Source organism: Tenrec ecaudatus, chromosome 2 (genome assembly GCF_050624435.1).
Source record: "Tenrec ecaudatus isolate mTenEca1 chromosome 2, mTenEca1.hap1, whole genome shotgun sequence".
In the NCBI taxonomy this organism is placed as follows: domain Eukaryota; kingdom Metazoa; phylum Chordata; class Mammalia; order Afrosoricida; family Tenrecidae; genus Tenrec; species Tenrec ecaudatus.
This window is the reverse complement of record NC_134531.1, coordinates 27,706,568-27,733,411: the sequence shown is the minus strand read 5'-3', so window position 1 is coordinate 27,733,411 and position 26,844 is coordinate 27,706,568.

The window sequence follows — 26,844 nt, the reverse complement described above, 5'->3', positions numbered from 1 at the left end:
TTGATGAGACTCCTTTAGCTGGCATTGTTGACATAGCTCCTTTCTACTGACAGGTGGGACAAGAGAGAGAAAGAAAAAAAGAAAAAAAAAGCAAACAAAATGAAAATAGTAAAATTAAAAAAAATTTAAAAACCAAATTGTATCTCTGGTATTTAAGTACTTAGGCATTTGTTTGGTATTTATCATGAATGTATATATGTATTTTCCAAGAGTGTGAGCTCTAAATTTAGCATGTAACTGAGGTAGAACAATTGAGGCTGAACAGAACATTTTGTAATCTAAGTGTTCAAAGAAAAGAATCAGAGTTTTGAAATTTTCCTTGATTTCTAAAGCTGTTTATATCATTTAAAAATAAAACAAGAAAACAATAATAAAATATAAATTAATAATAAAAAAGGGGAAAAAATGAATGAAAACATACCAAAATAAAAATTTAACACATGTAAATAAAATTTAGAATAGTATTGGGGAACAAAATTCTGATAAGGAAAGAAAGGATAATAGTCAGATGAAATTAAACTTTACAAAGGTAAGGGATCTGGAGTAGGGGGAATAGGGTGATTGGAAGAGGGCAGTGGTACAGGTCAAGACCACCTGTTAGTCACAGGAGCATGTGCTACTGAGTCTTAGACTGAGTTCCTGCTAGCCTAGGTGCTGATGCAGTGAGCCTGATCCCAGAAGGAGTTTGTGTTAGACATGGTTCTCTAGAGAAATAAAACCAGGGCATGTATTATTACATATATTATTTATTTATTTATATACAACACAAATGAATATAACAGCTAATTAGTCCACACAGCAGTACAGAGGGCTCAGTTCAACTCACTTCCATGGAACAGGTAATATCCTGGAACTCCTTCAACTCATGAGAGCTGCTGGGTCCAAGGTCAAGGAAGCAGACAGCTGAGACTTCTGTAGAGCAATGCAGGCAGTCCAGCCACAGGCAGCAAAGTGCAGGGTGGGTCAGCAGCAGTCAGCCAGATGACAAGATCAGACAGAACCAAATGGCGAAGCAGGTCTAAAGGAAACTCAAGCTGTAGAGAGAGGAACCTTCTTTGGAAATCCCACAGGTAGTGCTGCTGACAAGCTGAGACAGAGAACTAGCAGCCACACCCTGATCACCAGAGGGCAAGAGAGAGAGGGGCGGGACTTGCTAAGCCATTTATCTCTGCCAATCAAACTGCAACCTTTTTAATTCTACATTTTCTTATTGGCCATGCTGGCACAATAAACCTACCTATCAGAGTCTACCATTTGTCAGCTTTGCCCCTGTACACAATTATTTAGCCATATATAATTTCCAGACATTAATGAAATCACACTTACACCTAACATCAAATATCTATCATACATATATATGAAAATACACGGAATCTAAGGTATCTGGTAAATCATACATGAACAAAGATATTCAATAAGCACATATAAAGAAGATAAACTGACAACCACACACCCTTTTGCAATTGATCAAGTGGTCCCAAGTGATAGGTAGAGCTACCTTCTATGCCTCATTCTGTATTTCATTTGCCCTCGGCAAGATCCGCAGCTGGAGGTTGTTCTTTACCTGGTGCGGTGACCCAGACCTTCATTCCTGAGATTCTGAGTCATCAGACATCCTGTCAGGATTGGGTTGCTGTAGTTTACTGTTTACTTTAATAACAAGGCATGGTATCACTAACAGATGGCCTATGGCAGCTCCTGGATTCCAAACATATTCCTCTTTAACTCCATTTTGTAGCACCAATCCAATTTCTCCCTGGTAATTAATATAAATCACACCACTCAGTAAAGTGACACGCTTCCTGATCTGTTGATCCAAGGCAGGAGAATTCCAAAGTGGCCAGGGGGCATTCCCAACTGCCAGTACAGTGAAATCAGTATTGTGTTTCCAGGTGGGAGAGTTCCTTCCTTCGGAAGCAGGACCTCCAGGCCTGAAACACATAGGGTTGCAGGGACAGGAAGCAAAAATGCTGCAAGTGGACCGCTAAGAATAAGAGTGATAATAATATTCTCACTGTACCACACCAACTTCCATGCCTTGGTTCCTGAACCTCTGGATCCTGGCTATTGGAGACACAGCACCAAATAGTGGCCACTGGTTTAGAGCTTATACAGCCTCCTGGAGAACATTACCCCAGCCCCGCAAGTTGTTGCCACCTAGCTGGTGCCAAATGGTGTCTTCAGGAGGCCATTCCATCATTCTGTCAAGCCAGCAGCTTCAGGATGATGAGGAACATGATATGACCAGTGGAATCCATGGGCACGGACCCATTGCTGCACTGTATTTGCTGTGAAGTGGGTTCCTTGATCTGAAGCAATGCTACATGGGATGCCATGTCAGTGGATGATGCATTCTGTACGTCCATAAAGGGTAGTTTTGGCAGAAGCATTGCAGGCAGGGAAGGAAACTTCATATCCAGAGTAGGTGTCTATTCCTGTAAGAACAAAACACTGTCCCCACCATGATGGAAGTGGTCCTATGTAATCAACCTGCCACCAGATTGCTTGTTGATCTCCCCAGGGAATGGTCCCATATCTTGGACTCCATGTTGCCTTCTGCTGCTGGCAAATGGGGCACTTACCAGTGGCAGTGGCCTAGTGACCCTTGGTGAGTGGAAGTCCAAGCTTCTGTGCCTATGTATGACCTCCATCCCTACCATATGTCCACTTTGTTCATGTGTCCATAGGGCGATAACAGGACTGGCAGAGGAAAGAGGAGGGCCAGTCTCCAGTGTGTGTCAGCTTATCCACTCGATTATTAAAGTCCTCTTCAGGCATAACCCTTTGGTGAGCGTTCACATGACACATGATTATCTTTCTTTACTTTCTTGACCCATTCAGAGAGGCCGATCCACATACCTCTTCCCTTACCTCCTTGTTACCAACTTTCCAATCATGTTCCTTTCAAATTCCTGACCATCCAGTCAAGCCATTAGCCACCGCCCATGAATCAGTACACAATCCCATATTGGGCCATTTCTCCTTCCAGGTACACTGAATGGGCAGGTGCACTGCTCAAAGGTCCGCCCATTGGGATGATTTCCCTTTTCCACTGTTCTTTAGGGAGATCCCAGAGAGGGGCTATAGTGCTGCTGAGTCCCCTTACGAGTGGCACCTGCATATCATGCAGAGCCATCCATAAACCAAGCATGACTTTTCTGTTCTTCAATTAAGTTATGATAAAGCCTCCCAAGAGGCCATAAGTGCAGACTGGAAGAAGGAAGGTACTGTGACAGGAGTGGAGTCTGTGGGCATTTGGGCCACTTCTTCATGCAGTTTACTTGTCCCTTCAGGTCCTGCTTTGGCCCAATCTCACATGCACCACTTCCATTTATCAATGGAGTGTTGCTGCACACGTCCAACTTTATGACTGTGGGTCAGACAATACCAAGTCCATATTGGGCAGCTCAGGTCTCTTGGTGATTTGGTAGCCTATGTTGAGGTGTTCAATTTCCATCAAGGCCCAGTAACAGGCCAATAGCTGTTTTTCAAAGGCGGGGTAGTTGTTTGCAGAGGATGGCAGGACTTTACTCCAAAATCCCAATGGTGTACGCTGTGATTCACCAATAGGGGTGTGCCAAAGACTGCACACTGCATCTTTATCTACAACTGACACCTCTAGCACCATTGGGTCAGCTGGATCATATGGACCCAGTGGCAAAGCAGCTTGCACAGCGGCCTGGACCTGTTGCAGAGCCTTTTCTTGTTCTGGGCCCCACTCAAAATTGGAGGCCTTGCATGTCACTTGATACATAGGTCAAAGTAGAGCACCCAAATATGGGATATATTGCCTCTACAATTCGAAGAGGCTCACTAGGCATTGTGACTCCTGTTTAGTTGTGGGGTAGGCCAGGTACAATAGCTTAGTCTTCACTTCTTTAGGAATGTCTCAACATGCCCCACACCACTGGACCCCAAGAAATTTTACTGAGGTGGAGGGGCCGAATCTTTATTACGTTGATTTCCCAACCCCTTGCATACAGATGTACCAATTAAACTAGAGTCTTTGATAAATCCTCTTTAGTGGGTCAAATCAGCATAATGTCATCAATATAATGGACTAGTGTGACATTTTGCACATGAGACAGGTGATCAAGTTGCCGTCAGACTAAATCAAGACACAGGGCGGAAGAGTTGATATACCTCTGGGGGAGAGTTGTGAAAGTGTATTGTTGACCCTGCCAGCTGAAGGCAAACTGCTTCTGGTGGTTCCTTGAGACTGGTATTGAGAAGAAGGCACTGGCCAGATCAATAGCTACATACCAACTACCAGGAGAAATATTAATTTGCTCAAGCAATGAAATCACATCTGAAACAGCAGCTACAATTGGAGTCACCACCTGGTTAAGTTTATGATAAACTGCTGTCATTCTCCAGGATTCTTCTGTTTTATTTACAGACCAAATAGATGAGTTAAATGGAAATTTAGTTTAAATCAACACCCTGCATTCTTCAAGTCTTTGATGGTGGCAGCAATCTCTGCATTCCCTCCAGGAATGCAGTATTGCTCTTGGTGAGGTAGTTACTTTATTGTGCCACCCTGGCCGATAAACACATGTGGGGTTGATTGATGGGTGGAGAGATAAATGGCTGGATGAGTCTCACCTTTCTAGTTCTTGGGTCTCTTGCTTTGTGATGGTCGTACCAGGGTGCAGCTGCCTTAGCAGTTCCCTGCTTTAGCTTGCAAGGCTGACTTCCTGCAAGACATCCCCAAGGAGAAGCCAAATGGACCTACCCTGATGCAGTTGTGGGTGCTGTGGCAGCTGTGTGGAGACCCCTGCCAGTGCTGAGATACTTACATATTCACTAACTCTGCTTTCCACCTGCAGTTGGCACCATAGTGTGTGTTTTGTGAGATGGAAGAGGACTTTGTTGATTAATGTTAGACATATGGGTTAATGTTGGACTTGTGGGCTTGGGCAGCACTGGGTTGGGATGTTTTCTTGATATGCACTTACCCTTTATATAAAACTCTATGTTATACATGGATTTCTGTGGACTTGTTTCTCTAAAGTACCCAGACTGATACATTTAGTTGACTATTTTCCTTAGCAATGGCAGTTCTAATGGTATCCACTTGGCCTTTCCTACCATAATAGCCCTTATTCCACATTTCAGGGATCCGACATGTTGGTTCTGCCAGTCTAGTCCAATGATACATTCTGGAACGGAGGAAATAACCACAGGATAGGTTCAGGGATCCACGGGACCCTCAGTGAGGAGTATCTGACCTAAAACTCCATTGATAACTTGACCTTCCTTTTCCCCCACTCTGACTGGAGGACCCTCACACTTTTTGGATTTCCTGGAATTGGTGTCATTTCAGAGCCAGTGTACAGTAATCCCACCCAAATTTGGATTGTTTCCTTTTTCCCAATAAACAATCACTCTTGTGAAAGGCCACAGGTCTCTTTGGGGAAGGCTAGAAGAAAGACTAACAGTATAGATTTTCGGTGATGGAGCAGGTTCCTTCTTCAAAGGGACCTGACCTTCCCCTAATTCAATGGGCAGTGGGTCTGTAACTGGCTCAGGTGTGGGAATTTATTGAGTGGTTGTGCCTCTCTACTCTGCTGTTCACCTGATGTAGCATTCTTCTGCTTGTATAGATGATGTAAATAATTAGTAGGTTTCCCATGTTTCACTTTTAGGGACACCATAGTTAAGTAGCCAATACCATACATCCACATGAGACAGGTTGCTTTGATTATTGTGGAAAACTTGCTGTCCATTACTATAACCACATCCACCCTGCCTCTGTTGATTCACTGCTGACACCTGCCCTCTACCACCATGGGCCCAATCAGTCTCATTGTAGGCAAATATCAGAGTTTTCTTCAGGCAGTTTCCACTGTTAATCCTGGTGCACATAAAATAGCAATCAGAAGAGTCTTCAGAGATGCTGGGGCCCACTTCACAAACTGGTTCCTTATGCTTATGGTGAAAGGTATGTCCTCATGGAATGACCTTTTTGGGTCTATGGAACTATTCTGATAGATCCATTCCAACATACCAATTTCCCTAAGCTGTTGAATGCCTTCTTCTACAGTGTACCAAGGTAAATCATGTAAGTGGTCTAAACTAGGCCATCCGGCAGTCTATGTTTCAGTGAACTGACCAAATAAGCAATTAGATCATTTCTTAACCTCTCTCACTGAGATATTGAAGGAAGAATCTGTACTTAAGGACCCCATATCAAGAAAATCAGACTGGTCTAATGCTACATTCCTCGAACCACTATCTACACCCTTAGTAACCATTCCCACAGATATTACCCAGGCTTCTGCTTATATGTTTCAGAAAGCACAAGCAGATCTTTGAGTATAGCATACTTCTTCCTAATTCATCATCTGAACCTCATATTTAGAAACTTTCTGAACTTAATTCTAATTACAGGTCTAGAGGAAATAATGGGTTGTAGAGGTGTTTCCTTCGAGTTTTCAGCAATACCTTGGTAAGGCATCTCCCCAAGGTAATGCTACAGACAGTGCCACCTGGCATTTCAGCTTGAACAGTTTGGTTAATCTGCTCAGGTGTGAATTGTTTTACTGATAGAGATTAATCTACTCAGGTGAGAGGGGTCGATCTATTGACTGTGGTGGATCAATGGACTCTAGGATATCAATATCCTCCTCATCTGGATCATCAACCCACATGTTCCCATCCCATGTTTTAGGGTCCCAATTCTTTCTGATTAATACCCTTACTTTAATATCAGACACTGTTCAAGACCAGAAATTCAGCTGAAGCTGTAATTCAGCTACTCCTATGAGAGCCTCTGTATATATTTTTCAGCAATGTTATATCTATTGTTAGAAGAGAGAAGACTTCTTTTTAGCACTTGCAGATGATTTTAGGTCTGTTAATTTGCATTTGAGACATGGTTCTAAGGTTCTGAGATTACCCCTTTCCTTGATCACATTTTCTATTGTAAGGAGGACCAGCCAACTAGCTTTCCTATTCTCATCCTGGCAAAACTGGTGGAACATATCAAACACGTGATATCCCAGAACATCTCTTCTCACCAGCACTTCATCTATTGGTGTTGATATTGTGGGTATTAGTTTTGTGATTTCACACCATGGATTAACACCACCCGCTCTAGTTAGAGTGGCAGACTTATCCATGCCATTGCGGGTAGGGATAGCCTTAGCAGTGCTTGTTAAGCCTAATCAGGCTGGGGAGCCAATCTGAGAAGTCCAAATTTATGATCTTGTTTCTCTAGAACCACTCCTGTATCATTGTTTTAGGCTGGGTTCTCTAGAAACACTAGGACACTTATGAATAGATAGATAGATGATAGATAGATAGATAGATAGATAGATAGATAGATAGATTTATATAGCACAAAGGAATATAACAGCTAATTAATCCAAACAGTAGTACAGAGGACTCAGTTCAACTCACTTCTCTGGAGCAGTTAATATACTGGAAGTCCTTCAACTCATGAGGGCTTCTGGGTCCAAGGTCAAGGAAGCAGACAGCTGAGCCTTCTATTGCACAATTCAGGCAGTCAGGCCACTGGCAGCAAACAGAAAGGCAGGTCACCGACAGTCAGCTGTCAGAAGCTTAGGGAAACAATTCCAGATGGGATATCGAACTCAAACAATGCAAGATGACAGGATCCCCCAGCCTCAAACTCAAGCAGTGTATGCACCAAGACTGCGGCATAGCAGGTCTTGAAGTAACCTCAAGCTTTAGAGACAGGGTCCAGAGATTAGGTTTCCCATAGGTAGTGTAACTTACATGTTGAATCAGAGAACTAGCTAAAATAACCACATCCTAGTCACATCCTCAGAAAGCAAGAGAGAAAGGTGTGGGCCTTATCTCTTTGCCCTCCAACAAACTGCGACCTTATTATTCCCACATGTTTCTATCAGCCAGGTTGGTACAATAAACCTACCTATCACAGAGTTCTTGTCACTTTAGGGCAGTGGTTCACAACCTGTGGGTAGTGACTTCTTTGGGGGTCAAATGACCCTTTCACAGGGGTTGCCTGATTCATAACAGGAGCAAAATTAGAATTAAGAAGTAGTAATGAAAATAATTTTATGGTTGTGGGTCACCACAACATGAGGAATTGTATTAAAGGGTCATGGCCTTAGGATGGTTGATAACCACTGCTTTAGAGGGTGCACCGGGTCAGTGCACCTTGTCAAGGAAGGAGCATTCAAGTCTCAGGATGCTACTGGGTCAGGTCATCTACTTCTAAAAGGAGATTCTACATACCCAATAGTGACTTTGACCTGGGCTCTCATCAGGCACTAAATGGTCTGCTTATCTGAGGAGGCAGTGTGTGTGTCTTCAGGTGCTTACCCATAGGTGGCTTGCACCTGAAATTTGATCCACGAGGTGCACCTGAGAGGTGAGAATAGAAGCTGGAGAGAAACATCATTGGCAGCTATATCACCGAGAGATGGGGCTGGCCATGCTTCAGATCACCAGAAGGGCTTGGGGAACAGGGTAAGGTTACCACCTTTCTGGTCACCTGCCGCCAGTGGTCTTGGGTAAGTAGAGCCAATTACTACGTCTACGCCTGCCTGCAAAGGCTGAAAATAACAGTACTGAGTCAGGTCAGCGGACAAGGCATTCGTTCTGGTCTCCTTCTCATCTGAAGATGTTGTACAGGTTTTGTTCCCCGAAGAGGTATTCACCGCACTGCACAGTTATTTCTTTTTAAGTTGAGGGTTCTAGGATTAGCATGTGTTCTTTCGGCCCTTTGCGTCTTTGTTACGGGAGAAAAATGGCACTTTCAGTTCCTAGAAACGCACAGATCCCGTTCTTTCTTGCCCTATCGGTTTGCTATGAGTTAGTATTACCTTGACAGCAGTGAGTTTGGTCTAGTCTTTGTTATGACATATTTGTAGGGTCCGCCATTTTTCCATAAGTCTCCACCAGGGCTGTCATTTTGGAAGTCCCATGGACTCCCAGAACAACAACAAATAATCTTGTCTTGAAAGTACAGCCATACGCTACGTTGAAGCAAGGATGGTGAGCCACAACTCATTCATATTGAACATGTTCTCAGGGAAGTCCTGGGGATGGAGGGGATTTAGTGTTTTGATCTGTGAGCTTAATGCACGTGGTTATGGTTCAGGCCTCTGAGTTGGGTCCAACTCAACAGCGACCTGTGCACAACAGTCGGGGACGCCATTCTTCCCTGCACCATCCTCGATGTTGTTGCTATGTTGTCATCCTTTACAGGAGCAGGATCTCTTCTTTCTCTCGCTCAGCATTTGGTGGCTTCCAACGGCGACAATGTGGTTGGCAACCCACTGAATAACCAATGTTTTCACTAGTACCCCTACTAGTCCCTTGTTGATAGTAGGAGAAAAGAGGCATAGGTATCTAGCAATGTAGCCAGCATTGGAAAATTGAATTCACGATGTAAGGAAATATTTCAATACATCAAGATATTTTCTGAAGCAATTGTGAACACATTTGAAATTTAAAAGATCAGGTTAGGATCATCCTGAGTAGAATCTGTCACTAACTGAATTAGAGCCAGGGATTCATATTATTTAATTGCGTGTAGGAATGTGTAGATATGCTGCTCAGTCGATATTCTTTTCCAAAGAAAGACAGCACATAAAAAGGGTGACCTATTTATATGGTTATCTTTGTAGGTGGGTAAGGGTTATCCTGGGACCATCAAAACTGTGTAAAAATAAAATCACCATTTCCTTCAATTAATAACTAGGATTCTGTGAGGTAATGCTCAACTGAAGGTAAGGCGTTAATCGGTTTTAAAAGTAAGGTCAGTAAAACAGATTTTATCGTCGCATTTTACATTACTTTAGAAAATCAGAGCATCAGTTGGATAGGAAAGACTTTTCTTGTCCAAGCTAGGACGTTTGCAAAGAGTTAACATGCTCTACTCACTTTGTATTCCAAATTACTTGTGAAAGTAATAGCCATATTGTACCTTGAAGGAAGGCCTAAGCAGTAAACTTTAACGGCTGCCTGAGTTGGCAATCATTTCATAGAGACAAGACACTGCTCTGGAAATTGCCCTATAAATAAGATCCCTTACAGAAAAATTAAAATGGAATTCATATTATTGATGTTCCCTAGCAGCCATAAGAAACACAGGGAACCAGGAGGTAGCACTTGTTTCAAATGACTCTCAGAGGCACTGGAAGGACGCCTTCAAAGTCATCCTTGATCAATGGTGATAAGTGGTGAGTCCAGCTATTGGGGTGGCCTGTAATGCAGTTGGTAACCTGCAGGAATTTGCCTATGGAACAGAAAGGATCCAGACCCTGGCAACTCCACAGCGGCGACAACATTGTATTGGCTTATTTTATTCCTGTTCTGCCATTAATTTACGACTGCAGATTAAACATTTCTTTTTCCTTCCCTGCCAGTGCTCTACCTGCCCTGCCCTGCTCCTGTTTGCTTGTGCACTTTAAACGACCTCCAAACCTCATATTTCTTGATAGTTTTAAGGATTGGATAGAGGAAGAGATCCATAACCCACTCTCCTTTCTGCATGCATGTTAAATGCAAAGACCAAGACGGAAACCGATAACAGTGGCTGTAAAGTCTGGTGATCTTATTTATTATTTGTTCCATGCTGTGAAGGAAATATTCACCTGAAATGAAATATATTAACAAAATAATGCCTTTACTAAATTGGAAAAACAAAATTATCAGAAAATATAATGTGAAATGCAAAAATACTACAAGAAATCTGCCCTTCCAATCTATAGAGAAGGTGAACTAAATTATAAATAACAACCCAAAGAAAAATTATTACTATAAACTCAGTTTCATTATTACTATAACACTGATAAAAGTTTTCCTTTTCTATAGTAAAGTATTATAATTTTTCATTAATATGAAGTAGAAGACAGACCAAGGACTCTAGAATATCACTAGCCTCTATCTCTCACAAGTGACTGGCCATTAAGAAATCACTGCACGAGCATCTTTATGTGTGACAATCCCGTTCCAGGGTTTGTACAGGAATTGCAAATATATATTTAATAAGAATCCCTGCTGTTGCTGGGGGTTAAGTGTTGAATTGCTAGCTACAGATATGTGATTCACTCCGTAGCCACGCTAAGGGTAAATGATGAGACTGTTCCCATGAAAACTTCCCGTTAGGAGTGGAATTCAGTCAGTGCTCACCAGTGCGGCAAAATCTATAACTAATTTTTTGTTCAGTTTAGTGAACTGGTTGTTAAAATGGCACTTATAATCAGGGTTCTTTCTTATTATTGAAGTCACAAATTTACATTCCTTACTCTTTTTTAAGGTTCATCTGCACAAAAGTATATACTAAGTGCTTGTAATAATGTCCTTTCCATCCATAGGTATAAAATAATTAGATGGGATTATGCTTGTAATATTTATTTATTCATTTCCTAAAACTCATTGTACTTTTTGATGAAATGTTACATTCTTATTTTACTGGGTTTGAGAAATTTTCCTAGTGAATAGAAAAGTTACTTCAGTAAACAAATATATAATATAAAGAGAAAAAGTGCCAAATAAAAAGAAGGTGATACCCTGTCATGTTTTTCAGCTTTGTGTTACGCCCCAAAAGAAATGATGAGTGGATTATGTCATTCCTGGAAGTGTTCAAAGAGCTAAAATATTGCCAGAACAATTGTTGTAAGTTCAGCAGAAGAGAAAGATTTTCAAAGATAAGCATAATATGTTCAGAGAAGAGAGGTCTCCTGTTTCTAATATATCAAACACTAGGACTGTTATCTAATTGACCTACCTCTAAAGAAATAAGATCTTACTCCTACAGCAAAACGCTGGTTCAGGATAAATAACACAGCTGATGATGTTTACAAGAAAGCAAATACTATAGAAAATAAGGACACCAATCAAGAAGCAATAAGAAAGTATCTTAAATAGCAGTTTTATTATGTTGTCATGTATTATTTAACATTTTTCATTAATATTTTAAAACTCATCATATAATCTAGTTCTGTCTGCCTCTTAAATTATTTTTATTTTAGTATTAACTGTATGCACTTATAAACTACCTTTTGGTTTTTTTTTTATACTTAGGGCAGTGAACCAGTACTAAAATTATTTGAATCTCACCATTGCTTACAGTCTGAAAGTCAAGTCCATGGTAGTGCATTTGGTTTAGACTGATGTATTAATAAAACCATTGCACATGAAAAACTCTGTAACATTTGGCATATTTATTTAAAATGTTGTATGAATTCTAATATGTTTATGGTGATAATTGATTCATTAAAGGAGCATTGGTAGCACAGTGGGTTATGCATTGGCCTGTTACACACAGGAAGCACACAGGGGTGATTCTCCTGTGTCCTATAGGGTCACTGTGAATAAGAATTGACTCTCTGGTGATGGATTTCAAGTTTGGATTGGCAGTAAGATAGAAAATGAGTGAAGATCATATTATTATCTCTTTAATCATCAACAAGACATACATTCTATATGTTGTTGTTGTTCTTAGGTGCCACTGAGTTGATTCCAACTCATAGAAAATGTATGGGTAATAGAATGAAACACTGCATGCCCTGGGCCATCCTCACAACTGTTCCTAAGCTTGAGCCCATTGTTGAGTCATGGTACCTATCCATCTACTTGAGGGCCTTCCTCTTTGGGGATGCCCCTCCACTTTACCAAAGGTGTCCTTCTTCAGGGAGTCATCCTTCCTGACAACATGCCCAAAGTATGTAAGGTGAAGTCTTGACTTCTTGCCTCTAGGAAACACTCTCGATGTACTTCTTCCAAGACAGATTGCTTTGTCCATTTATCCAGCACCACAGTTAAAAGGCATGGCTTATGCTTCAGTCTTCTTATTCAATATCCAAAAGCACATGCATATCAAGTAGTAGAAAAGACCATGGCTTGAGACATGCCTACCTTAATCCTCAAAGTTACATACTAGCTCTTCAATACTCTAAAGAGGCCTGTGTGGCAGCTTTAATTGATCCAACTCATCTTTTGTGTTCTTGACTACTGGCTCACTGAGCCTTGATGGTGGATCCAAGCATGATGAACTCCTTGACAACTTCAACTTTTCTCCCTTGATCATGATGCCACCCGTTGTTCCAGTTTGAGGATTTGGGTCTTCTTCACATTGAGTTATAACCTACACTGAAGGCCTCAGTCTTTGCTCTTCATCAGCAACTCCTTCAAGTCCTCTTCACTTTCTGCAAGCAAAGTTGTCAGCTGCATATCGCAGGATTTTAATCCAGCTTCCTCCAATCCTGATGCCACATCTGTCTTCATATAATCTAGTCTTTGTAACTCCTATTAGATGTCTCATTCCCTGAGTAAGAAAACGTGCAGGAAGATACATCTAGGATAATGTTGTGAGTGATCTTAGCAGTGTTAATTGTCATTGCAATTCTGCTAGGTACAAAAGGAGCTGTCTGACAATTAGGAAGGGGGAAGCTTACTATAAACTAGAGCAAAGGTCCTTTGTGTGCAACATGTCATGAGGACTCTGAAACCTGCCCCTGGTGAATCTTTTTAATCCAGGAAACCATAGTGACACCAGAGACAAAACAAAGATGTAGCAGAGTAGCAAGAGCAACAGAATGAAGAGCCAGGGCATGAGACCGAATGGCAGATCTCCCAGGCTAAGGAGCAAGTGAGTGCCTTTGGCAGGAGACCATCCTGTGAAGGGAGGTCCCTGCCAGCACTTGGGAGGAGACGTGTTTGCTCCCCCATGTAACTAAAACTGAATGTCCTCAGGCTGAGTCTTATGGTGGAGTGGGTGACCTCGGAGCACTTATTGGCAGCCCTAAATGGATTTCGTGCTATTTGCCAAGGATGACAGAGATCAATTGGCCATGTGACTGACAGATCAAAGTTCAGAGAGATGCCATCTCCCTGCACAGCTGAGAAGAGACTGTCCTGTCTGCATAATTATATCCTTTGTAAACCATTACTTTCCTTAATAAACCCCATAATTGTTATTATTATCTGTGAGTTCTGTGTGGCCATTGTGATGAACTATCAAACACAACCCAGAGGATAGAGGACGGGTGTTATGGAAGGGACGATTGGTGTCAGAATTGGTAAGCAGCTGAGGCAGGATGGAGGCATGGAACTAATCTCCTGGGACTCCGGCTTGGGCAGCTGATGCAGATGACGGCGATTCTCTTCCATCTTCTCTAGTGAAATTAGAGGTGGCAGGAGAATGCCAGTCCCACAGCCTTCTTTTGCACACAGCCACATGATGAAAATTAATCATACATGTAACAGTTGGGACTAAGTGGAGTCTAGCCCAGACGTGAGTAAGCCATTTTACTTACAGCAATCCTTTTGAAAGTGTTCGTTCTCGTTCCGGCTTTCCAATCAAGACTCTCTTGACGGCGACTTCATGAAACTAAGACAGGTGCATTACTGAGAGAACTGGTCTGTAGGCATGCCCTGTTTGCAGAGATGTGTTTTGTTAGGAATTAATCCATGTAGTTATGAATTGGAATCCTAAAAGCAATCGTTTGACTTACCCTTTTATAATAATTTTTGGCTAAAATTCAGCTTCCATATTTTAGTAATTTCTTTTTATTGAACAATCCAAAATGGTGTGATTATCACTATGATATATATGCTTTGATGGGCAATTTATTTAAGCACATTAAAATTAATTAAGGTAGCACTTATTAATATATATTCTCCTCCTTATTCCCTGGCATTTTCTTATCTCCAATATGTAGACAACGGACAAAATGAGCATAATTCCTAGACAAGATTAACTTGCATTTTTTATTAATAAATCTTTTTATTGGGGCTCATACAACTCTTATCACAATCCATACATACATCAATTGAGCAAAGCACCCTTATACATTCATTGCCCTTGTCATTCTCAGAATTAGCCTTCCACATGGGTTCCTGGAATCATCTGGTTTTCCTTTTTTTCCCCTCCCTCTCCCTTCTCGCTCTCCCCTTCCCCCTGCACGCTTAATAGTTTATAAATAATTGTTTTATCTTATCTTACACTGCCCGGCGTCTCCCCTCACCCACCTTCCCATTGCACATCCCCAGAGAGGAGGTTACACATAGATCCCCGAGATCTGTTCTCCCTTTCTACACCCCCTTCCCTCCTGGAGTCACCACTCTCACCGCTGGTCCTGAGGGGTTCATCCATCCTAGATTCCCCGTGTTTCCAGATCCCTACTGTACCACTGTGCATCCTCTGGTCTAACCAGGTCCAAATTAACTTGCATTTTTAATAGCAATGCCACTAGTAAATAGATGTGATTATGGATTTAATATTTGCATCATTTAAGTTAAAATAAACTGAATTATATTTTGCATCTCTTTGTTCCACATTTTCAATAATGCATATTAGTGAAATGACACATTTAATAATTCATCTATTTTTATTTTAAATTTATTGAATTTCCTCTATACTATTTTCTTTATGAAATTCTAGAATACTACTGTTAGTTTACCACTTTTGATTTTCTCAGAGGTAGACTTAGTACCAGAATCTTTCATGCTGGTTTTCATTTTATGCTATTTTGGATGTGGTGCCCTTATGTTTATAAAACGCTACTTAGGTATAGCATGTTTTAACATTAACTGTTTATTTAGATTATATTCCTTTACTCTATAAGATCCCATTTAAATGAGAAAACTTGAAAGAAAGTATGAACAAATATTATTACTTGAGGATATGCAGGGCAGAAATGCATTGATATTTAAAAAATTATAATATGTTTTTAGTGATTTTAAGGAAATAATTAAATAGGCATCTATAGAAGATATGTGTCTTAAATTTTCAATGGACATACTTGTCAATTTTGAATTAATTTTTTTCCAAAATTCAGAATGCTCAAAGTCCATATTTAAGTGATGATTTAAAGGGGGTGTCCTTTCATGTCTGTTCAGAATGTAGTAGTCATCAACCATCCCTATAGTTGCTGGGCTCGCAGCTACAGCTTCCATAACTTGTCTTCCTCGGTGAGTCTGGCATATTTTAGATTTCTTTATATGGGTCTGATAAACAGGTGGGATTCACCTGTGGGTCACTGGAAATAGGATCTCAGTAGTGCAATCTTGATGTGTAGAAAGTGACTTCTGAGATGGAGGAGGAGGGAATCTCCTGACCAGCAAGAGCCAGAATGGGAGAAGATCTTCTGGGTCAAGGTTCCTGTGCAGTGAACCTCCTAGATGTGAGTAACAGCTAAAACCTTAGAGGAGGGTTAGCAGAATCACGCACCAGAGCAGGGACCAGAATGAAGGACGCCGGTGGATCACACTGACTGCGTTAGTTGCAGGAGACTTGTTTGAAGAGAGGGGCCTCTGGGCATGTAACTGAGGAAGCCGGACTTGCTGACGCAGGGCAGTAGAACTGAGTGCCTTTGGGCTGAGGATTGCTGCAGTGAGATGACTCTGGGCATTTAATTCAGGAAGTTGGGGTTGCTGACTCATGAAACTTGAGCTCAATACCTTCAGGTTGAGATTTATAATAGAGTGGTCTGCCCCTTTGGACATTTATTAGCAGACCTGAAACTGTACCATGACCTGGTAAACAACTGCCCTTATCATTTCTCACTGGCATGACAGCTTGTTAAATTCCATAATAACACTTTAATCATGGATTTTGTCTGTGAGTTTCTGTGTAGACATTGCAATAGATATTTGCAACTACAAAGATAAAACAGAATATTAATCAAGACATTTACAACATCTGATACTTTGACACCCCCAATTAGCCCTGTCTGGAAATAGAATGATGTTTCTAAATCATCAGAGTGTGCTATTTTCTGGAGTTAATTTTGTTTGCTCAAAAATACATCTTGCCAAGTTGTCATTCCATATAGCTGAATTGGGGCGAACTATCTCAGCAAGGATATTAAACCAGCAAACTCAGTGCCATCAAGGCAGCAACTCATGTGACCTATACATTAGACATTATTAGGGCGTAAGGCAGACTGCCGTCTACATCATCTGTTTCATTTTGCTATGTTCTTATGTTCTTTTTTCGTTTGATTTTCTAAGTCAAACATGGAATGACGATTGTAAGACACTCAGAGGTGAACCATGTTTATGCTGTAACTTGACGCTGAGGCAGAACTACTTGACATGTACTTTGGTTTGCTCAGTGAAAGAGGAAAGGTCAAGGAACCTTCAACTAGTCGGCCACCTCACCAAGGAAACAAAATAAAAACCAAACCAAGAATGAACCTTTATTTTCCACGTAAACTTCTCTGGGTTATTCCGCACTCATTCAAACTCTAAACAGCACATACAAAGAAAACAAAGCTCCGAGGACTACTACATGGTTCAGAACGGCTTAATGACCTCTCAACAGACTCTTAAAAACACAGATGTGTGAGTTGTGATTTAGACTCAAACCATATGAAGAACAGAAAGTAATATCGCAGGGAGATTCAGAACCTGCGTTTCCCCGAGGGTTAGTGATGCAATTACCATTAAAGCTTTGTGAAAGGGGCTTTCATTCTCTCTAGACAGCATAGTCTGAAATGCCCATTTCTTCACATTCACAATATTTCTGGAAGCATTGCCTTGTTTATGATCTCTCATGTGAAGACACGCAGGATAATATTAAAAAGGTTGAGAGCATAGAAATATATTTATTCACTAAATTTGGAAAACAAAGAAGGGAAAAGATCAAGGCATCTTCTATTAATTTTGCATATATGTCCTTATTTTTGCCAGCTTTATATACTATTCAGGTTAATTTAAACTATCCTATGGCTGGTATGTGGCATAAATCATCCTTAGCTCTCTGTTTTACTACATGTTATCTCAATAGCTCAATGGAATTGGGGAGGATTCTCTTATATATGAAATACACCAAACAAACAAACAAACAAAAAGCCTCAGAGCCAAACTGAAATTCTATTGTTATTATCTGATATAGAACAATAGTAAATAAAATTGGAAAGGCAAGGTAAATGGCCCCAATATTAAGACATTTGTATCCAACAATGCTGGCATAAACTTTTTTCTTTACCCGATCCAGTTATGGATCCCACATTATTTATCTACCCTGAGTTAATGTTATCACAATGGTGGAATACGAGGCCATATGTCATTTTAAGTACACTAGTTTCCATTGGAAGGCATTAACCAGACAAATGAGTGTCACACAAGTAGTCAAAATATTGACAGAATGAATACACAGTGTCCCCCTAAATGACCTCCTTGGAAATGCCTTACCCTTGAAAACCCTACAAGGACAGTTTTACTCTATAGATTGGGGCACCATGAGTCAGAATCAACATAGGAGCAGGTAATAATGACAAGTCTGGAAGGGGCAGATAGCATGTATACCTGCTAATGCAACTTCATGTTCAAATCCACCAGGAGTCTTTGGAAGAAAGCCTTGGTGAGCTCCTTTTAAAAAAAAACAATTGTTGAAAACCTAATGGGGCCCAAAGCATCTCTGAAACACTTAAGTTCAACAAGCCTCTGGAATAGCATTTTCAAGTATCCTAAGTTTCTGTTTATTTTTTTGTGAAATTGCTCAAATTACTCGATGAAGCTTTATAAGCATCATTGACCTCAGTGATGAAAACAATGCACTCATTTTATTGTTTTTCTCAAAGACAGCATTTTTATCATTTCTCCCAAAGGTTTTCTGTAGTTCATTGAATTATTTAAGTTGGCTGCTCAGCTATAGACTCTGTAAACCTCCTCAACAGAACCTTTGTCACAAGTCTGGGTAAAAGAAGATGGGGGTAGACATGGATATCATTCAGTGGTGCATGATGGTTAACTGGGTTAATTGTGGTTGACATCCTGCTAGGCATAAAATCAGTCATCTCAGAAGCAAAGGGTGGAAGAGAAATTTCACTACTAGCAAAAGAGAAGAACCAAGAGTAGATCATGTCATTTAAACCCTATATTCGTGTACAATGAAGTTGCTCGATCCTGCAGAAAATGTTGACAGCAGAGGAGTGGCAGAGAGCATCACAGAACCAAAAAGGAGAACATGACACAGAGATGCGGGGTCCCCAGCTTACAAAGCAAGTAAAGGCATGCTTTGGGGCTGCAAGCTGGCTTGTGGGGTGGGTGGGCTGTCTTTGGGCACTTACTTAGGGGAACTCATTTTGTAGACCCAAGGACTTGGGGCTCAGTGTCTTCTGGTTGAGGCTTATAGTGGAGTGGTATGCCCTTTAGGCACCTATTAGGTGCCTCAAAATTGCTTTGAAGCATTACTAGAGCAGGAGAAATGTCTGGCTTAGAGAAGGCCAAAGCAAGTCCGGCTTACTGGCAAATGGCAGTAGAAATGGCAACGCAAACTGTCCTGAGTGAACAATTGTATCTGGAGTATTCCTTACTTAAACTATACTCCTGAAATGTAACTTGTTACCTTCTCTAATAAACCCCATTTCATGAATACTTTCTGTGAGTTCTGTGTGGCCACAGCAATAAGTCGTAAACATAGCATTAACAAAGAGTACTGTAGGAACAATTAGACAGTGCTGTGGGAGATTGAAAACCTTTCTTCCTCAAATACATATAAAAAATATTGCAGCCTAAAGTTGGAAGAAGTCTAGGAAGAAAATACAGTTTATGTGATGAATTTTAAGCCATTTCTTAAGGATTCAGAGAAGTCAGTTTGTTGAAATAATAGCAAAAACAACAGCAACAACAACAAAGTTTAAAGAAGTAAATGATCATTTCAGGTCCATGAGCTGGGTAAATCGTTTGACCTTGACTACTAACCGAAAGTTGGAAATTCAAATCTACTCAGCTCCACTGCAAAAGACAATATTGATGATCTGATTTTGTAAGGCTGAAATTAATAAAATCCCATAGGGGCAGGTCTACTCTGTAATATGCTTGGTTTCCATGAGTTAGAATTAAGTTGCTGGTTTTGTATTTCTAATGATCATTATAGTCGAAGCAATTTATACAAGGATCTTGAGCCCATTTGTTCTTTCCAAGAATTGTATTCTTCATCTCACACTTTTATTAGGGTTTTATTTTTAATTCTGTTCTCACTCTCTGTACTCTTTCTCTGAGTAAATATATACACAAAACCATCAGACACACACAATCTATAGGTGTTTTCCCTTCAAAGTCTCATAAACCTCTTTAAAAAGCATAATATAATCTGAAGTAATTATATCCTTCCAGAAGTTATTTCAGTCCAAAATTATTTTATTTACTGTATTAATGAATAACTCTACCAGTCCTACATTAAGTGGACTTGGAGCACCTGCTGATGAAGATATAGGCTGTAACCTTCAGTATGGACTACACACCAAAGAAAAGCAAACAAAAATCCTCACAACTGAACCAGTAGGTAACTCATGATAAATGGAGAATCGAGTGAAGTTGTCAAGGCTTCATGTTACTAGTAGTCACAATCAATGCCCATAAAAGAAGAAATCAAGAGACCAAATGATACTCTACATTAGGTAAATCTGCTCTACAAGACCCCTTTAAAATATTAAAAAGCGAGGAAGTTACTTTTAGGACTAAGATGTGCCTGGCACAAGGCACGGATTTTCAATTGCCTCGCATGCATGTGAAAATTGAACTTTCAGTAAAAAAGACTGAAGAAGAAACAATAAATTTGAATTGTGGTCTTGGAGAAGAACGTTGAAAATGCCATTGACTGCAAACAAACAAATAAATCTGTCTTGGAAAGAATACAACCAGAATTCTCCTTAGAGGAAAAATGGTGAGACTTCATCTTATATACATTGGACATGTAAGGAGGCACCAATCCTTGAAAAAGGACACCATGCTTAGTGTTGGGGCAGTGAAAAAGAGGCAGGTCTTTCATAAGATGGATTGACAGAATGGCTGAATCTGTCAATGAACTTAAAACAATTGTGAGCATAGCACAGGATTGAGCAGTACTTTATAATGTGATACTTATGGTTGCTATGAAGTTGGAACTGACTCAAAGTTACCTAACAACCACATAATATCTGGAGTAAATATTAGCATGTTCAACAGAAAGTCAAACCAAAATGAGCTGGATCAAAGTCTTAGATCTGTCTAGATTTGTTTGTATCTGTATCCCCCTATCTCCTTGATGAGCACCATAGTGCTAACATGGGTTATTATCAAAGATATCCAAAATAGTCTTCTGAAATCAATAACCACAAACTTTAAAAACCTTTCTCAACATGAATAACATTTTTATGATAGATTTGATAGTGTGCAGTTATAATCAGTCATATATGTTGAGTAAAAGGTGGAGAATTTATTACTCATCACTTAACATTTCAATAGAGAGGGAGGAACGGATTTTTTTCCAACTCTTAACAAAGATTAGTTTTTAAAAACGATTCCAGCTCTTCTTTTCCGCCCATTTCTTAGTGCCATGGGCACATTCTTCCTGAGTACACAATGATACAGGCAGGGCAGAATTGCGTTCCGTTGTTCATAGAGTACAGTATGAGCTAGTGCTGCATTGATGGCCCCCGTCAATACCAGCACACAGCAGAGTGCTTGGTCTCTATCTCCTGACCTTCCTTACCTCGGAATATTCACAAACCCTGTGCAAACCACCTGACCCAACCCAGGAGCCTAGCAGGTCCTTCCCTGAAGTATCACATATGCTGAAACTGACTGCAAATAAAGGCAGGCCTAGTATTCCAGTTTCTACATACACTTCTCCGCCACAAAAACTTAATACTCAATCTGACAGTCTTTGAGCTTGCTCAAATCTAATAGCAGTGACAGTAGGCACTAGCATCATTTAAGACTACTGTTAGGTGTCATCCCGTGGGTTCTCACGTGCAGTGACCCTAAATGGGGTTTGGATTTCAAAAATTGTAAATCTTTATTGATGCAGAGAGTCTCAAGTGTCTCTTACAGATCACCCTGTGGGGCCACCCACGACCTTACGGTTAGCAGTGTGCTGCTCACCCAATTCAATAGCACACTGCCCGATTCTGTGCCATCCCATAATGTTAGAATGGAATCCACTGTTGCACATCTGTCAGTCTGTCTTCCTGAGGGGCTTCCTTCCTCTTTTGAGCTGTTCTTCTGCTTCATCAAGCACGATGTCCTTTGTCAGACACCTGTCTCTCTTGATAATATGTCCAAAGTACATGAAACAAAGAATCACCAACCTTGCTTTTCCCGAGTTTTCTAGCTGTATTTCCACCAACATGTATTTGCTTTGGGGGGAATAATGTGGAATGACATCTTGGAAGAGTTGATAATTTGTGACACTATTAATTTCCAGCTTCTTGGAAAAGTCTGGTATGAATTTGTCTAAAAGAAATTATTAGCACAATTAGCGAACCACAGAATGCAAGGTTTTCACTATGTCTACTTAAGAAAACGTGAAAGTCATACGTAGGTCAATATTTTGTATTCTTGACTTTGAATATGCATATTTAAAACATAATTTTAATAGTTAAATTTCAATATTTATGTTTATTATTAGAGTTTAGAGTATAATGATTTATTCCACATAAAGTATTTACGTATTACCTATTTTTCAGGTTGTCAAGATAAAGTCCTTGGTTAATAGATGTATCAAAATACAGCTTTAAATATACTACTTAGAAAATTGACATTTTAAAATGAAAATGTGTATGTTGAAGAGGTATAGTGGTTAAGCAATTTTTAATTAAAAATGATACTCTTTTTGCAATGCACTGGGAAACATGTTTACAAATATTTAAGTATTTAAAATCACTTTCTAAATAGTGAAATTTAAAACCACAATGTGCATATTAACTATTTCCTATTCTTTAAACAAGGAGCCTTGGTTGCAACGGTTTCAGGTTGGACTGCTAACCACAGGGTTAGCAGTTCAAAACTGTCAGCTAGCATTGTGGGAGAAAGATGAGGAATTCTACTCCCATACAGATTTATACACCTGGAAAACCACAGAGGCAGTTACACCTGTACTGTAGGCTCACTATGCGTTGAACTAGATTGGGTGGCAGTAATTATATTTTTAATTCTTCATGTAGCACTGTGGATTAGGTGTTTGACTGTAAACTGAGAAGCTGGCTGTTGAAACCCACCTGCTACTACTCAGAGATCCTTGAGACAACTCTCATCAGGATTTAGTCTTGGAAACCCCTCAGGTCATTATTATTCAAAATTAGCTCAGTGTCAGTGGGTGTGCTTTCTGTTTTTCAAAAAAAGAAAGTGCTCACCACTCTACCTTTAGAAGTATAGACATACACTCCTTGTCAATCATAATATTCTAAAGATTAAAAATATCCAGTATGTTCAAAAATCAGTTCAAATATCTCCTGGGGAGATTTGAATAACCATAAAGGTATTTTTAATATAGTCAGAAATGCATAATAAGGAAAAATGAGAAAATGAGTTCTGCTCTTTTCCTCACTCATCTTCTTTATACTGTTGCTCTTATTATTCCTTGGAGAAACTCTGAAATTTTGCAAGTTTTATTAGAACTGTTGTATTTAATTGTTTATATAAAAAATAAGCTGTACCAGCGATTTCTTTTATAACAATTAAATACAATAGTTATAATGTGAATATTAATATACCTTATATAAGTATACTCCTACTGTATATATTTCTAATATATATTTCTCTTGTAAACAAAGCACATAAACCTTCCATACAGGAAGAAATAGCCCTCATTGCATGAACCAGCTAGAGACCAACCCAAAGTTTAAAAATTATTGTAAAAGAGTCAGAACAATATACGGTCATAGAACAAGAAGAATCCCTATACTACAGATATAAGGATAAAAATAAATGAGAAATATTAGAAAACAGAATTTAGGGCCAGAAATATCTATATCTATATCATCTATACCTTTGGATATATATCTCCATTTATGGAATTACTTGAATTGAATATGCTAACCTGCAAAATGCTGTGTTTTTATTAATCAGAGAATTCAGATTGGACTTTTAAAAGTATTAATAAAAACAAATTGAGATTATATTTTGAAGGGAATATTCTATGTTTAATGCTTGAAATATTCTAAATATTTAGCTGTAAATCAATATGTTGTTTGTAGATGGTGCGGCATCATTTCTGACTAATGGTAATGCTGTGTACAACAAGCTGAAACACTGCCTGGCTCTTCAGCACCTTCACAATCATTACGTCTGAACTCATTGTTGCACTCAATCTGTCACTTTGCTAGTGTTCTATTTCTTCACGGACCCTCTACTTTTATCAGGCCTGGTGTTCATTTCCAGGGTTTAAGCTCCCCCGATCTCAACATATCCATGAGTTGTCATTTTGTGTTGGTGTATGTGTTGCGATGATGCTGGGATCTCTCATTGGTATTTCAAATACTGGCAGGGTCATGCAAAGGGAACACGTTTCATGGGGTTTCAAGACTGAACACATTATGGAAAAGGACTAGACTATCAATTTCTCAAGAATAATAATTGAGATCACTATGGGTAGCAACAAAACATTGTCACATTTTGAAGACCTCATGCATCGCAGCAGAGATAGTGCCAGAAGATGAGCCTCTAAGTTCAGAAGACACTGAGAATCTGCCTGTGGAAGAGTTGCTTCTGACAGTGGGTCGGCATCATGAGGTCGTGGATGGAGGAAAGCCAGAGGGAGTAAGTCTTGGGACTTTCATTTGCGAATGGAATATGACTCAAAATGAGAAGAAACGACCGTGAAAAAGCTATTAATGTTTCAATTATTATGTACAAGATATGAATCTAAGAAAATTGGAAGTGATCAAAGATGGAATGGAATGCATAAAGACTGATATCCTATGGTTAGTGAGCTGAAATTGGCTGGGATTAGCTATTTTGCATCAGGAAAACTATGGTTCACTATCCAGGAATGACAGATTCAAGATGAATGGTGTTTCATTCATCTTCAAGAGGACGCTGCAAGATCTAGTTTGAATTATAGTGCTGTCTGTGATAGTATGATATCTCTCAGGATATAAGAAAAGCTAGTCAACTAAACTATTATTCAAATGTTTGAATCAACCAAGCTTTCCCTAGAATGTGACCCCATTTGCACTGCTTCCCCTACCAATATATTGAGAACCAAAGCTATAGTAAGTATGAAAGTCTAGCTAATGCCTTACCGCATCTAATAACAAAACTGCTTTTAAAGCTCAAATAAAGTAAACTAGAAAAAGCAAACTCCCTGAAATCGAGTCAATTCTGAATTGAAGTAACCCTATAAAACCAAGTAAAGCTGCACTTGTGATTTTCTGAAATTTCAAATATGTACAGGAGAGGCTGGTGCTTTTGAACAGCTGACCATATGGTTAGTGTGTAAGGCACTAATTCACCAGGACACCTAAATGAGCAGCCAACCTCTGAATTAGTAGATCTTTGCAGGAAATGTTTAATACCTGTGTAGGTTATCTGCATTCCCTAGTGCTGGCTTGATTAAAGTCAGGAGAATGTGTAATCAAACCCTGCAAAAGAAGCACTTGGGGATGAATTAAATGGCTGCCCAAATTTTAATTAAACTCAATTTAGTATCAAACTGACTAAGCTTAGGATCTCTGCTATTGCTGCAGTGGAGAAGCAAGTCATCTCATAAACATTACCTGTTTCTAATCCCAATGATACTATGGTCAAAGTTAAAGCTTATGTGAGGAATTCTTAGTTAAAAAATGTTTGTCAGGAGTGTTTGTCTGGTTTGATATAAGAACAATACCTTTAACATGTTCCAGAAGCTAAAATTGTAGACATGATAATGGAAAGTAGAATTGTAGATAATAATCCCCTGTAGCTTTTTGTTATGATCCTTGTGAGCATCTAGTCCTTTGTATGTTCCACCAATTTAAAATGTCAATTCTTTCTCACAATGCGGGACACTATTGTGCCCTGATCATGTCCTGGTGTTTCCCCCAATTGCTTTCATTTCTAACAGGGTGTAAGCATTTGCATTCCCATGACTAGATGAAGCATACTCTGAAACGCATGTGTAAATATGAGTAATTGGCAAAGACATCGTTTATGATTCTGGTACTCGGATTGATGGTTCTTTCAATGCTTTATCCTTCCCCAAATGAAAAGACTTCATTTGCGACTACTGAAAACACTTGCATGCTTCTCCCAGAAGTCTATTTCTGTTTAATTCATTTATTTATGCCTAGTGAAAGGAATAATGAGAAAGAAAAAAAAGTTTTATAAGAGAGTATGAAGAAGAACCTCATGGAAATTTAATGTTATCTGCTCAGTCCCTCTGTGTATTTTGTGGAAGTAATAAATACAAAATAAATTCATTTCTTATGTAAGTACAGATATGGTAAATTTTTTTAAAAATGTAACTAATTTTGGTAAATATCCCTTAATTTTTTACTAGAAAATTAATACATATAGCTCTCATCTTTAACCAGTGAATACATATCCACTGAAATTTTCATGTAAAGTACCATGGAAAGGATAAACACATCAAATATAATAATAAAGTTATCCAAAGTGAGAAGGCATAAAATATGATAAGATTTTTGATTATTTGCAATTAACCATAAGGCATAGGAGTGAATTTACCATATGCAAATGTCCTTAATATTATACTAAACAAACAATTAAAATACTAATAGGAGCAACCTGCTAAATGTGACAAGTTATTTGAATTTTTACTATATATAATACTTGGTCTCTTTTTTTAAGGACTTACCAAACCTTATAAAATTCCCCAAAATAAAACACTTCATCACCATAACAATTGGAGGAGTTTGATAATGCCTGAACACATTTTATAAGAAGAACAAATATTATATCAGTTCATACATATTTTATTAATTATAAACTATTTTATTAATATTATTCTACATGGTTTTCTTATGTTCCTAGAAGTAGATTAAAAATGTGTGAAATGTAAATCTAGAAAGTCCTTTATGGTTGACCACGTTTTATATTTCAATTGGAACCAAAGCCATTTTAAAAGATATGTTGTTAACATGTATGCTATTGTCAGATGCAGGTCAATAGTAACTCTGTGTACAACAAAAT